Raw genomic sequence first — 12,372 nt, forward strand, 5'->3', positions numbered from 1 at the left:
TTACTATACATGGTCGTTTTTTTCAGCTAAAAACGCCTTACTATACATGGTCGTTTTTTTCGGCTAAAAATGCCTTACTATACATGGTCGTTTTTTTCGGCTAAAAACGCCTTAGTATACATGGTTGTTTTTTTTCGGCTAAAAACGCCTTACTATACGTGGTCATTTTTTTTCGGCCAAAAATGCCTTACTATACATGGTCATTTTTTTCGGCTAAAAACGCCTTACTATAAATGGTCGTTTTTTTTGGGCTAAAAACGCCTTACTATACATGCTCGTTTTTTTTTCCGGCTAAAAACGGCGTACTCTCCATGGTGGGTTTTTTTTTCGGCTAAAAATGCCTTACTATACATGGACGTTTTTTTCGGCTAAAAATGCCTTATTATACATGGACGTTTTTTTCGGCTAAAAACGCCTTACTATACATTGTTGTTTTTTTCAGCTAAAAACGCCTTACTATACATGGTCATTTTTTTTCGGCCAAAAACGCCTTACTATGCATGGTCGTTTTTTTCAGCTAAAAACGCCTTACTATACATGGTCGTTTTTTTCGGCTAAAAACGCCTTACTATACATGGTCGTTTTTTTCAGCTAAAAACGCCTTACTATACATGGTCGTTTTTTTCGGCTAAAAACGCCTTACTATACATGGTGTTTTTTTTCGGCTAAAAACGCCTTACTATACATGGTTGTTTTTTTTCGGCTAAAAACGCCTTACTATACATGGTGGGTTTTTTTCGGCTAAAAATGCCTTACTATACATGGACGTATTTTTCGGCTAAAAACGCCTTACTATACATGGTCGTTTTTTTCAGCTAAAAACACCTTACTATACATGGTCGTTTTTTTCAGCTAAAAACGCCTTACTATACATGGTCGTTTTTTTCGGCTAAAAATGCCTTACTATACATGGTCGTTTTTTTCGGCTAAAAACGCCTTACTATACATGGTCACTTTTTTCAGCTAAAAACGCCTTACTATACATGGTCGTTTTTTTCGGCTAAAAACGCCTTACTATACATGGTTGTCTTTTTTCGGCTAAAAACGCCTTACTATACATGGTGGGTTTTTTTTCGGCTAAAAATGCCTTACTATACATGGACGTATTTTTCGGCTAAAAACGCCTTACTATACATGGTCGTTTTTTTCAGCTAAAAACGCCTTACTATACATGGTCGTTTTTTTTCGGCTAAAAATGCCTTACTATACATGGTCGTTTTTTTCGGCTAAAAATGCCTTACTATACATGGTCGTTTTTTTCGGCACAAAATGCCTTACTATACATGGTGTTTTTTTGGGCTAAAAATGCCTAACTATACATGGTGGGTTTTTTCTGGATAAAAACACCTTACTGTACATGGTCGTTTTTCCATAAGAATAATCATAAGAAAGCCTTAAATAGTTTCAAGTGGAGATTGCGGGTATTGCACCCTGGACCTATGACACGCAAAGCACATGCTTAACCAGCGAGCTATATTACCTTTTAATATGAGGAAGAATGGTCACTACACATGGTCGTCTTTTTTCGGCTAAAAACTCCTTACTGTACATGGTGTTTTTTTGCCTAAAATGCCTTACTATACATGGTGGCTTTTTTCGGACAAAAATGCCTTACTATACATGGTCATTTTTTTCGGCTAAAAACGCCTTACTATACATGGTCATTTTTTTCGGCTAAAAACGCCTTACTATACATGGTCGTTTTTTTCAGCTAAAAACGCCTTACTATACATGGTCGTTTTTTTCAGCTAAAAACGCCTTACTATACATGGTCGTTTTTTTTGGCTAAAAACGCCTTACTATACATGGTCGTTTTTTTTCGGCTAAAAACGCCTTACTATACATGGTTGTTTTTTTTCGGCTAAAAACGCCTTACTATACATGGTCATTTTTTTCGGTTAAAAACGCCTTACTATACATGGTCGTTTTTTTCGGCTAAAAACGCCTTACTATACATGGTCGTTTTTTTCAGCTAAAAACGCCTTACTATACATGGTCGTTTTTTTCAGCTAAAAACGCCTTACTATACATGGTCGTTTTTTTCGGCTAAAAATTCCTTACTATACATGGTCGTTTTTTTCGGCTAAAAACGCCTTACTATACATGGTCGTTTTTTTCAGCTAAAAACGCCTTACTATACATGGTCGTTTTTTTCGGCTAAAAATGCCTTACTATACATGGTCGTTTTTTTCGGCTAAAAACGCCTTAGTATACATGGTTGTTTTTTTTCGGCTAAAAACGCCTTACTATACATGGTCGTTTTTTTCAGCTAAAAACGCCTTACTATACATGGTCGTTTTTTTCAGCTAAAAACGCCTTACTATACATGGTCGGTTTTTTTGGCTAAAAACGCCTTACTATACATGGTCGTTTTTTTTCGGCTAAAAACGCCTTACTATACATGGTCATTTTTTTCGGTTAAAAACGCCTTACTATACATGGTGGTTTTTTTTCGGCTAAAAACGCCTTACTATACATGGTCGTTTTTTTCAGCTAAAAACGCCTTACTATACATGGTCGTTTTTTTCAGCTAAAAACGCCTTACTATACATGGTCGTTTTTTTCGGCTAAAAATTCCTTACTATACATGGTCGTTTTTTTCGGCTAAAAACGCCTTACTATACATGGTCGTTTTTTTCAGCTAAAAACGCCTTACTATACATGGTCGTTTTTTTCGGCTAAAAATGCCTTACTATACATGGTCGTTTTTTTCGGCTAAAAACGCCTTAGAATACATGGTTGTTTTTTTTCGGCTAAAAACGCCTTACTATACGTGGTCATTTTTTTTCGGCCAAAAATGCCTTACTATACATGGTCATTTTTTTCGGCTAAAAACGCCTTACTATAAATGGTCGTTTTTTTTGGGCTAAAAACGCCATTGCGGGTATTGAACCCTGGACCTATGACACGCAAAGCACATGCTTAACCAGCGAGCTATATTACCTTTTAATATGAGGAAGAATGCTCACTACACATGGTCGTCTTTTTTCGGCTAAAAACTCCTTACTGTACATGGTGTTTTTTTTGCCTAAAATGCCTTACTATACATGGTGGCTTTTTTCGGACAAAAATGCCTTACTATACATGGTCATTTTTTTTCGGCTAAAAACGCCTTACTATACATGGTCGTTTTTTTCAGCTAAAAACGCCTTACTATACATGGTGGTTTTTTTCGGCTAAAAACGCCTTACTATACATGGTCGTTTTTTTCAGCTAAAAACGCCTTACTATACATGGTCGTTTTTTTCGGCTAAAAATGCCTTACTATACATGGTCATTTTTTTCGGCTAAAAACGCCTTACTATACATGGTTGTTTTTTTCAGCTAAAAACGCCTTACTATACATGGTCGTTTTTTTTCGGCTAAAAACGCCTTACTATACATGGTTGTTTTTTTTCGGCTAAAAACGCCTTACTATACATGGTGGGTTTTTTTCGGCTAAAAATGCCTTACTATACATGGACGTTTTTTTCGGCTAAAAACGCCTTACTATACATGGTCGTTTTTTTCAGCTAAAAACGCCTTACTATACATGGTCGTTTTTTTCAGCTAAAAACGCCTTACTATACATGGTCGTTTTTTTCAGCTAAAAACGCCTTACTATACATGGTGGCTTTTTTCGGACAAAAATGCCTTACTATACATGGTCATTTTTTTCGGCTAAAAACGCCTTACTATACGTGGTCATTTTTTTTCAGCTAAAAACGCCTTACTATACATGGTCGTTTTTTTCAGCTAAAAACGCCTTACTATACATGGTCGTTTTTTTCAGCTAAAAACGCCTTACTATACATGGTCATTTTTTTTCGGCCAAAAATGCCTTACTATACATGGTCATTTTTTTCGGCTAAAAACGCCTTACTATACATGGTTGTTTTTTTCAGCTAAAAACGCCTTACTATACATGGTCGTTTTTTTCGGCTAAAAACGCCTTACTATACATGGTCGTTTTTTTTCGGCTAAAAATGCCTTACTATACATGGTCGTTTTTTTTCGGCTAAAAACGCCTTACTATACATGGTTGTTTTTTTTCGGCTAAAAACGCCTTACTATACATGGTGGGTTTTTTTTCGGCTAAAAATGCCTTACTATACATGGACGTTTTTTTCGGCTAAAAACGCCTTACTATACATGGTCGTTTTTTTCAGCTAAAAACGCCTTACTATACATGGTCGTTTTTTTCAGCTAAAAACGGCTTCCTATAAATGGTCGTTTTTTTTGGGCTAAAAACGCCTTACTATACATGCTCGTTTTTTTTTCCGGCTAAAAACGGCGTACTCTCCATGGTGTTTTTTTTTTTGGCTAAAAATGCCTTACTATACATGGACGTTTTTTTTCGGCTAAAAACGCCTTACTATACATGGTTGTTTTTTTCGGCCAAAAATGCCTTACTATACATGGTCATTTTTTTCGGCTAAAAACGCCTTACTATACATGGTCGTTTTTTTCAGCTAAAAACGCCTTACTATACATGGTCGTTTTTTTCAGCTAAAAACGCCTTACTATACATGGTCGTTTTTTTCGGCTAAAAACGCCTTACTATACATGGTTGTTTTTTTCAGCTAAAAACGCCTTACTATACATGGTCGTTTTTTTCGGCTAAAAACGCCATACTATACATGGTCGTTTTTTTCGGCTAAAAATGCCTTACTATACATGGTCGTTTTTTTTCGGCTAAAAACGCCTTACTATACATGGTTGTTTTTTTTCGGCTAAAAACGCCTTACTATACATGGTGGGTTTTTTTTTTCGGCTAAAAATGCCTTACTATACATGGTCGTTTTTTTCAGCTAAAAATGCCTTACTATACATGGTCGTTTTTTTCGGCTAAAAACGCCTTACTATACATGGTCGTTTTTTTCGGCTAAAAATGCCTTACTATACATGGTCGTTTTTTTCGGCTAAAAACGCCTTACTATACATGCTCGTTTTTTTTTCCGGCTAAAAACGGCGTACTCTCCATGGTGGGTTTTTTTCGGCTAAAAATGCCTTACTATACATGGACGTTTTTTTTTCAGCTAAAAACGCCTTACTATACATGGTCGTTTTTTTCAGCTAAAAACGCCTTACTATACATGGTCGTTTTTTTCAGCTAAAAACGCCTTACTATACATGGTCGTTTTTTTCGGCTAAAAATGCTTTACTGTACATGGTGTTTTTTTCACCTAAAAATGCCTTACTATACATTGTGTTTTTTTCGGCTAAAAATGCCTTACTATACATGGTCGTTTTTTTCTGCTAAAAATGCCTTACTATATATGGTCGTTTTTTTCGGCTAAAAACGCCTTACTATACATGGTCGTTTTTTTCAGCTAAAAACGCCTTACTATACATGGTCGTTTTTTTTTCGGCTAAAAACGCCTTACTATACATGGTCATTTTTTTCGGCTAAAAATGCCTTACTATACATGGTCGGTTTTTTTCGGCTAAAAACGCCTTACTATACATGGTTGTTTTTTTTCGGCTAAAAACGCCTTACTATACATGGTGGGTTTTTTTCGGCTAAAAATGCCTTACTATACATGGACGTTTTTTTCGGCTAAAAACGCCTTACTATACATGGTCGTTTTTTTCAGCTAAAAACGCCTTACTATACATGGTCGTTTTTTTCAGCTAAAAACGCCTTACTATACATGGTCGTTTTTTTCAGCTAAAAACGCCTTACTATACATGGTGGCTTTTTTCGGACAAAAATGCCTTACTATACATGGTCATTTTTTTCGGCTAAAAACGCCTTACTATACGTGGTCATTTTTTTTCAGCTAAAAACGCCTTACTATACATGGTCGTTTTTTTTCAGCTAAAAACGCCTTACTATACATGGTCGTTTTTTTCAGCTAAAAACGCCTTACTATACATGGTCATTTTTTTTCGGCCAAAAATGCCTTACTATACATGGTCATTTTTTTTCGGCTAAAAACGCCTTACTATACATGGTTGTTTTTTTCAGCTAAAAACGCCTTACTATACATGGTCGTTTTTTTCGGCTAAAAACGCCTTACTATACATGGTCGTTTTTTTCGGCTAAAAATGCCTTACTATACATGGTCGTTTTTTTTCGGCTAAAAACGCCTTACTATACATGGTTGTTTTTTTTCGGCTAAAAACGCCTTACTATACATTTTTTTCGGCTAAAAACGCCTTACTATACATGGTGGGTTTTTTTCGGCTAAAAATGCCTTACTATACATGGTCGTTTTTTTCGGCTAAAAACGCCTTACTATACATGGTCATTTTTTTTCAGCTAAAAACGCCTTACTATACATGGTCGTTTTTTTCAGCTAAAAACGCCTTACTATACATGGTCATTTTTTTCGGCTAAAAACGGCTTACTATAAATGGTGTTTTTTTCTCGGCTAAAAATGCCTTACTATACATGGTCATTTTTTTTCGGCTAAAAACGCCTTACTATACATGGTTGTTTTTTTCAGCTAAAAACGCCTTACTATACATGGTCGTTTTTTTCGGCTAAAAACGCCTTACTATACATGGTCGTTTTTTTCGGCTAAAAATGCCTTACTATACATGGTCGTTTTTTTTCGGCTAAAAACGCCTTACTATACATGGTTGTTTTTTTTCGGCTAAAAACGCCTTACTATACATGGTGGGTTTTTTTCGGCTAAAAATGCCTTACTATACATGGACGTTTTTTTCGGCTAAAAACGCCTTACTATACATGGTCGTTTTTTTCAGCTAAAAAAGCCTTACTATACATGGTCGTTTTTTTCAGCTAAAAACGGCTTCCTATAAACGGCTAAAAACGCCTTACTATACATGCTCGTTTTTTTTTCCGGCTAAAAACGGCGTACTCTCCATGGTGTTTTTTTTTTCGGCTAAAAATGCCTTACTATACAGGGACGTTTTTTTTGGCTAAAAATGCCTTACTATACATGGACGTTTTTTTTCGGCTAAAAACGCCTTACTATACATGGTTGTTTTTTTCGGCCAAAAATGCCTTACTATACATGGTCATTTTTTTCGGCTAAAAACGCCTTACTATACATGGTCGTTTTTTTCAGCTAAAAACGCCTTACTATACATGGTCGTTTTTTTCAGCTAAAAACGCCTTACTATACATGGTCGTTTTTTTCGGCTAAAAACGCCTTACTATACATGGTCGTTTTTTTCGGCTAAAAATGCCTTACTATACATGGTCGTTTTTTTCGGCTAAAAACGCCTTAGTATACATGGTTGTTTTTTTTCGGCTAAAAACGCCTTACTATACATGGTCGTTTTTTTCAGCTAAAAACGCCTTACTATACATGGTCGTTTTTTTCAGCTAAAAACGCCTTACTATACATGGTCGGTTTTTTTGGCTAAAAACGCCTTACTATACATGGTCGTTTTTTTTCGGCTAAAAACGCCTTACTATACATGGTCATTTTTTTCGGTTAAAAACGCCTTACTATACATGGTGGTTTTTTTCGGCTAAAAACGCCTTACTATACATGGTCGTTTTTTTCAGCTAAAAACGCCTTACTATACATGGTCGTTTTTTTCAGCTAAAAACGCCTTACTATACATGGTCGTTTTTTTCGGCTAAAAATTCCTTACTATACATGGTCGTTTTTTTCGGCTAAAAACGCCTTACTATACATGGTCGTTTTTTTCAGCTAAAAACGCCTTACTATACATGGTCGTTTTTTTCGGCTAAAAATGCCTTACTATACATGGTCGTTTTTTTCGGCTAAAAACGCCTTAGAATACATGGTTGTTTTTTTTCGGCTAAAAACGCCTTACTATACGTGGTCATTTTTTTTCGGCCAAAAATGCCTTACTATACATGGTCATTTTTTTCGGCTAAAAACGCCTTACTATAAATGGTCGTTTTTTTTGGGCTAAAAACGCCATTGCGGGTATTGAACCCTGGACCTATGACACGCAAAGCACATGCTTAACCAGCGAGCTATATTACCTTTTAATATGAGGAAGAATGCTCACTACACATGGTCGTCTTTTTTCGGCTAAAAACTCCTTACTGTACATGGTGTTTTTTTTGCCTAAAATGCCTTACTATACATGGTGGCTTTTTTCGGACAAAAATGCCTTACTATACATGGTCATTTTTTTCGGCTAAAAACGCCTTACTATACATGGTCGTTTTTTTCAGCTAAAAACGCCTTACTATATATGGTCGTTTTTTTCGGCTAAAAACGCCTTACTATACATGGTCGTTTTTTTCAGCTAAAAACGCCTTACTATACATGGTCGTTTTTTTCGGCTAAAAATGCCTTACTATACATGGTCATTTTTTTCGGCTAAAAACGCCTTACTATACATGGTCGTTTTTTTCGGCTAAAAATGCCTTACTATACATGGTCGTTTTTTTTCGGCTAAAAACGCCTTACTATACATGGTTGTTTTTTTTCGGCTAAAAACGCCTTACTATACATGGTGGGTTTTTTTCGGCTAAAAATGCCTTACTATACATGGACGTTTTTTTCGGCTAAAAACGCCTTACTATACATGGTCGTTTTTTTCAGCTAAAAACGCCTTACTATACATGGTCGTTTTTTTCAGCTAAAAACGCCTTACTATACATGGTCGTTTTTTTCAGCTAAAAACGCCTTACTATACATGGTGGCTTTTTTCGGACAAAAATGCCTTACTATACATGGTCATTTTTTTCGGCTAAAAACGCCTTACTATACGTGGTCATTTTTTTTCAGCTAAAAACGCCTTACTATACATGGTCGTTTTTTTCAGCTAAAAACGCCTTACTATACATGGTCGTTTTTTTCAGCTAAAAACGCCTTACTATACATGGTCATTTTTTTTCGGCCAAAAATGCCTTACTATACATGGTCATTTTTTTCGGCTAAAAACGCCTTACTATACATGGTTGTTTTTTTCAGCTAAAAACGCCTTACTATACATGGTCGTTTTTTTCGGCTAAAAACGCCTTACTATACATGGTCGTTTTTTTCGGCTAAAAATGCCTTACTATACATGGTCGTTTTTTTTCGGCTAAAAACGCCTTACTATACATGGTTGTTTTTTTTCGGCTAAAAACGCCTTACTATACATGGTGGGTTTTTTTCGGCTAAAAATGCCTTACTATACATGGACGTTTTTTTCGGCTGGTCGTTTTTTTCGGCTAAAAACGCCTTACTATACATGGTCGTTTTTTTCAGCTAAAAACGCCTTACTATACATGGTCATTTTTTTCGGCTAAAAACGCCTTCCTATAAATGGTCGTTTTTTTTGGGCTAAAAACGCCTTACTATACATGCTCGTTTTTTTTTTCCGGCTAAAAACGGCGTACTCTCCATGGTGTTTTTTTTTTTGGCTAAAAATGCCTTACTATACATGGACGTTTTTTTCGGCTAAAAACGCCTTACTATACATGGTTGTTTTTTTCGGCCAAAAATGCCTTACTATACATGGTCATTTTTTTCGGCTAAAAACGCCTTACTATACATGGTCGTTTTTTTCAGCTAAAAACGCCTTACTATACATGGTCGTTTTTTTCAGCTAAAAACGCCTTACTATACATGGTCGTTTTTTTCGGCTAAAAACGCCTTACTATACATGGTTGTTTTTTTCAGCTAAAAACGCCTTACTATACATGGTCGTTTTTTTCGGCTAAAAACGCCATACTATACATGGTCGTTTTTTTCGGCTAAAAATGCCTTACTATACATGGTCGTTTTTTTTCGGCTAAAAACGCCTTACTATACATGGTTGTTTTTTTTCGGCTAAAAACGCCTTACTATACATGGTGGGTTTTTTTTCGGCTAAAAATGCCTTACTATACATGGTCGTTTTTTTCAGCTAAAAATGCCTTACTATACATGGTCGTTTTTTTCGGCTAAAAACGCCTTACTATACATGGTCGTTTTTTTCAGCTAAAAATGCCTTAATATACATGGTCATTTTTTTCGGCTAAAAACGCCTTACTATACATGCTCGTTATTTTTCCCGGCTAAAAACGGCGTACTCTCCATGGTGGGTTTTTTTTCGGCTAAAAATGCCTTACTATACATGGACGTTTTTTTTCAGCTAAAAACGCCTTACTATACATGGTCGTTTTTTTCAGCTAAAAACGCCTTACTATACATGGTCGTTTTTTTCAGCTAAAAACGCCTTACTATACATGGTCGTTTTTTTCCGCTAGAAATGCTTTACTGTACATGGTGTTTTTTTCACCTAAAAATGCCTTACTATACATGGTGTTTTTTTCGGCTAAAAACGCCTTACTATACATGGTCGTTTTTTTCAGCTAAAAACGCCTTACTATATATGGTCGTTTTTTTCGGCTAAAAACGCCTTACTATACATGGTCGTTTTTTTCAGCTAAAAACGCCTTACTATACATGGTCGTTTTTTTTTCGGCTAAAAACGCCTTACTATACATGGTCATTTTTTTCGGCTAAAAATGCCTTACTATACATGGTCGGTTTTTTTCGGCTAAAAACGCCTTACTATACATGGTTGTTTTTTTTCGGCTAAAAACGCCTTACTATACATGGTGGGTTTTTTTCGGCTAAAAATGCCTTACTATACATGGACGTTTTTTTCGGCTAAAAACGCCTTACTATACATGGTCGTTTTTTTCAGCTAAAAACGCCTTACTATACATGGTCGTTTTTTTCAGCTAAAAACGCCTTACTATACATGGTCGTTTTTTTCAGCTAAAAACGCCTTACTATACATGGTGGCTTTTTTCGGACAAAAATGCCTTACTATACATGGTCATTTTTTTCGGCTAAAAACGCCTTACTATACGTGGTCATTTTTTTTCAGCTAAAAACGCCTTACTATACATGGTCGTTTTTTTCAGCTAAAAACGCCTTACTATACATGGTCGTTTTTTTCAGCTAAAAACGCCTTACTATACATGGTCATTTTTTTTCGGCCAAAAATGCCTTACTATACATGGTCATTTTTTTTCGGCTAAAAACGCCTTACTATACATGGTTGTTTTTTTCAGCTAAAAACGCCTTACTATACATGGTCGTTTTTTTCGGCTAAAAACGCCTTACTATACATGGTCGTTTTTTTCGGCTAAAAATGCCTTACTATACATGGTCGTTTTTTTTCGGCTAAAAACGCCTTACTATACATGGTTGTTTTTTTTCGGCTAAAAACGCCTTACTATACATGGTGGGTTTTTTTCGGCTAAAAATGCCTTACTATACATGGACGTTTTTTTCGGCTAAAAACGCCTTACTATACATGGTCGTTTTTTTCAGCTAAAAACGCCTTACTATACATGGTCGTTTTTTTCAGCTAAAAACGGCTTCCTATAAATGGTCGTTTTTTTGGGCTAAAAACGCCTTACTATACATGCTCGTTTTTTTTTCCGGCTAAAAACGGCGTACTCTCCATGGTGTTTTTTTTTTCGGCTAAAAATGCCTTACTATACAGGGACGTTTTTTTTTGGCTAAAAATGCCTTACTATACATGGACGTTTTTTTTCGGCTAAAAACGCCTTACTATACATGGTTGTTTTTTTCGGCCAAAAATGCCTTACTATACATGGTCATTTTTTTCGGCTAAAAACGCCTTACTATACATGGTCGTTTTTTTCAGCTAAAAACGCCTTACTATACATGGTCGTTTTTTTCAGCTAAAAACGCCTTACTATACATGGTCGTTTTTTTCGGCTAAAAACGCCTTACTATACATGGTGGTTTTTTTTCGGCTAAAAATGCCTTACTATACATGGTGTTTTTTTCACCTAAAAATGCCTTACTATACATTGTGTTTTTTTCGGCTAAAAATGCCTTACTATACATGGACGTTTTTTTTCAGCTAAAAACGCCTGACTATACATGGTGTTTTTTTCGGCCAAAAATGCCTTACTATACACGGTCGTTTTTTTCGGCTAAAAATGCCTTACTATACATGGTTGCTTTTTTTTCCGGCCAAAAATGCCTTACTATACAGGGACGTTTTTTTTGGCTAAAAATGCCTTACTATACATGGACGTTTTTTTTCGGCTAAAAACGCCTTACTATACATGGTTGTTTTTTTCGGCCAAAAATGCCTTACTATACATGGTCATTTTTTTCGGCTAAAAACGCCTTACTATACATGGTCTTTTTTTTTTCAGCTAAAAACGCCTTACTATACATGGTCGTTTTTTTCAGCTAAAAACGCCTTACTATACATGGTCGTTTTTTTCGGCTAAAAACGCCTTACTATACATGGTGGTTTTTTTTCGGCTAGAAATGCCTTACTATACATGGTCGTTTTTTTCGGCTAAAAACGCCTTACTATACATGTTTTTTTTCGCCTAAAAATGCCTTACAATACATGGTGGTTTTTTTTCGGCTAAAAATGCCTTACTGTACATGGTGTTTTTTTTCACCTAAAAATGCCTGACTATACATGGTGTTTTTTTTCGGCCAAAAATGCCTTACTATA

Source organism: Hippocampus bargibanti, linkage group LG08 (genome assembly GCF_051943395.1).
Source record: "Hippocampus bargibanti isolate YZ-2025 linkage group LG08, ASM5194339v1, whole genome shotgun sequence".
NCBI classification, from domain to species: domain Eukaryota; kingdom Metazoa; phylum Chordata; class Actinopteri; order Syngnathiformes; family Syngnathidae; genus Hippocampus; species Hippocampus bargibanti.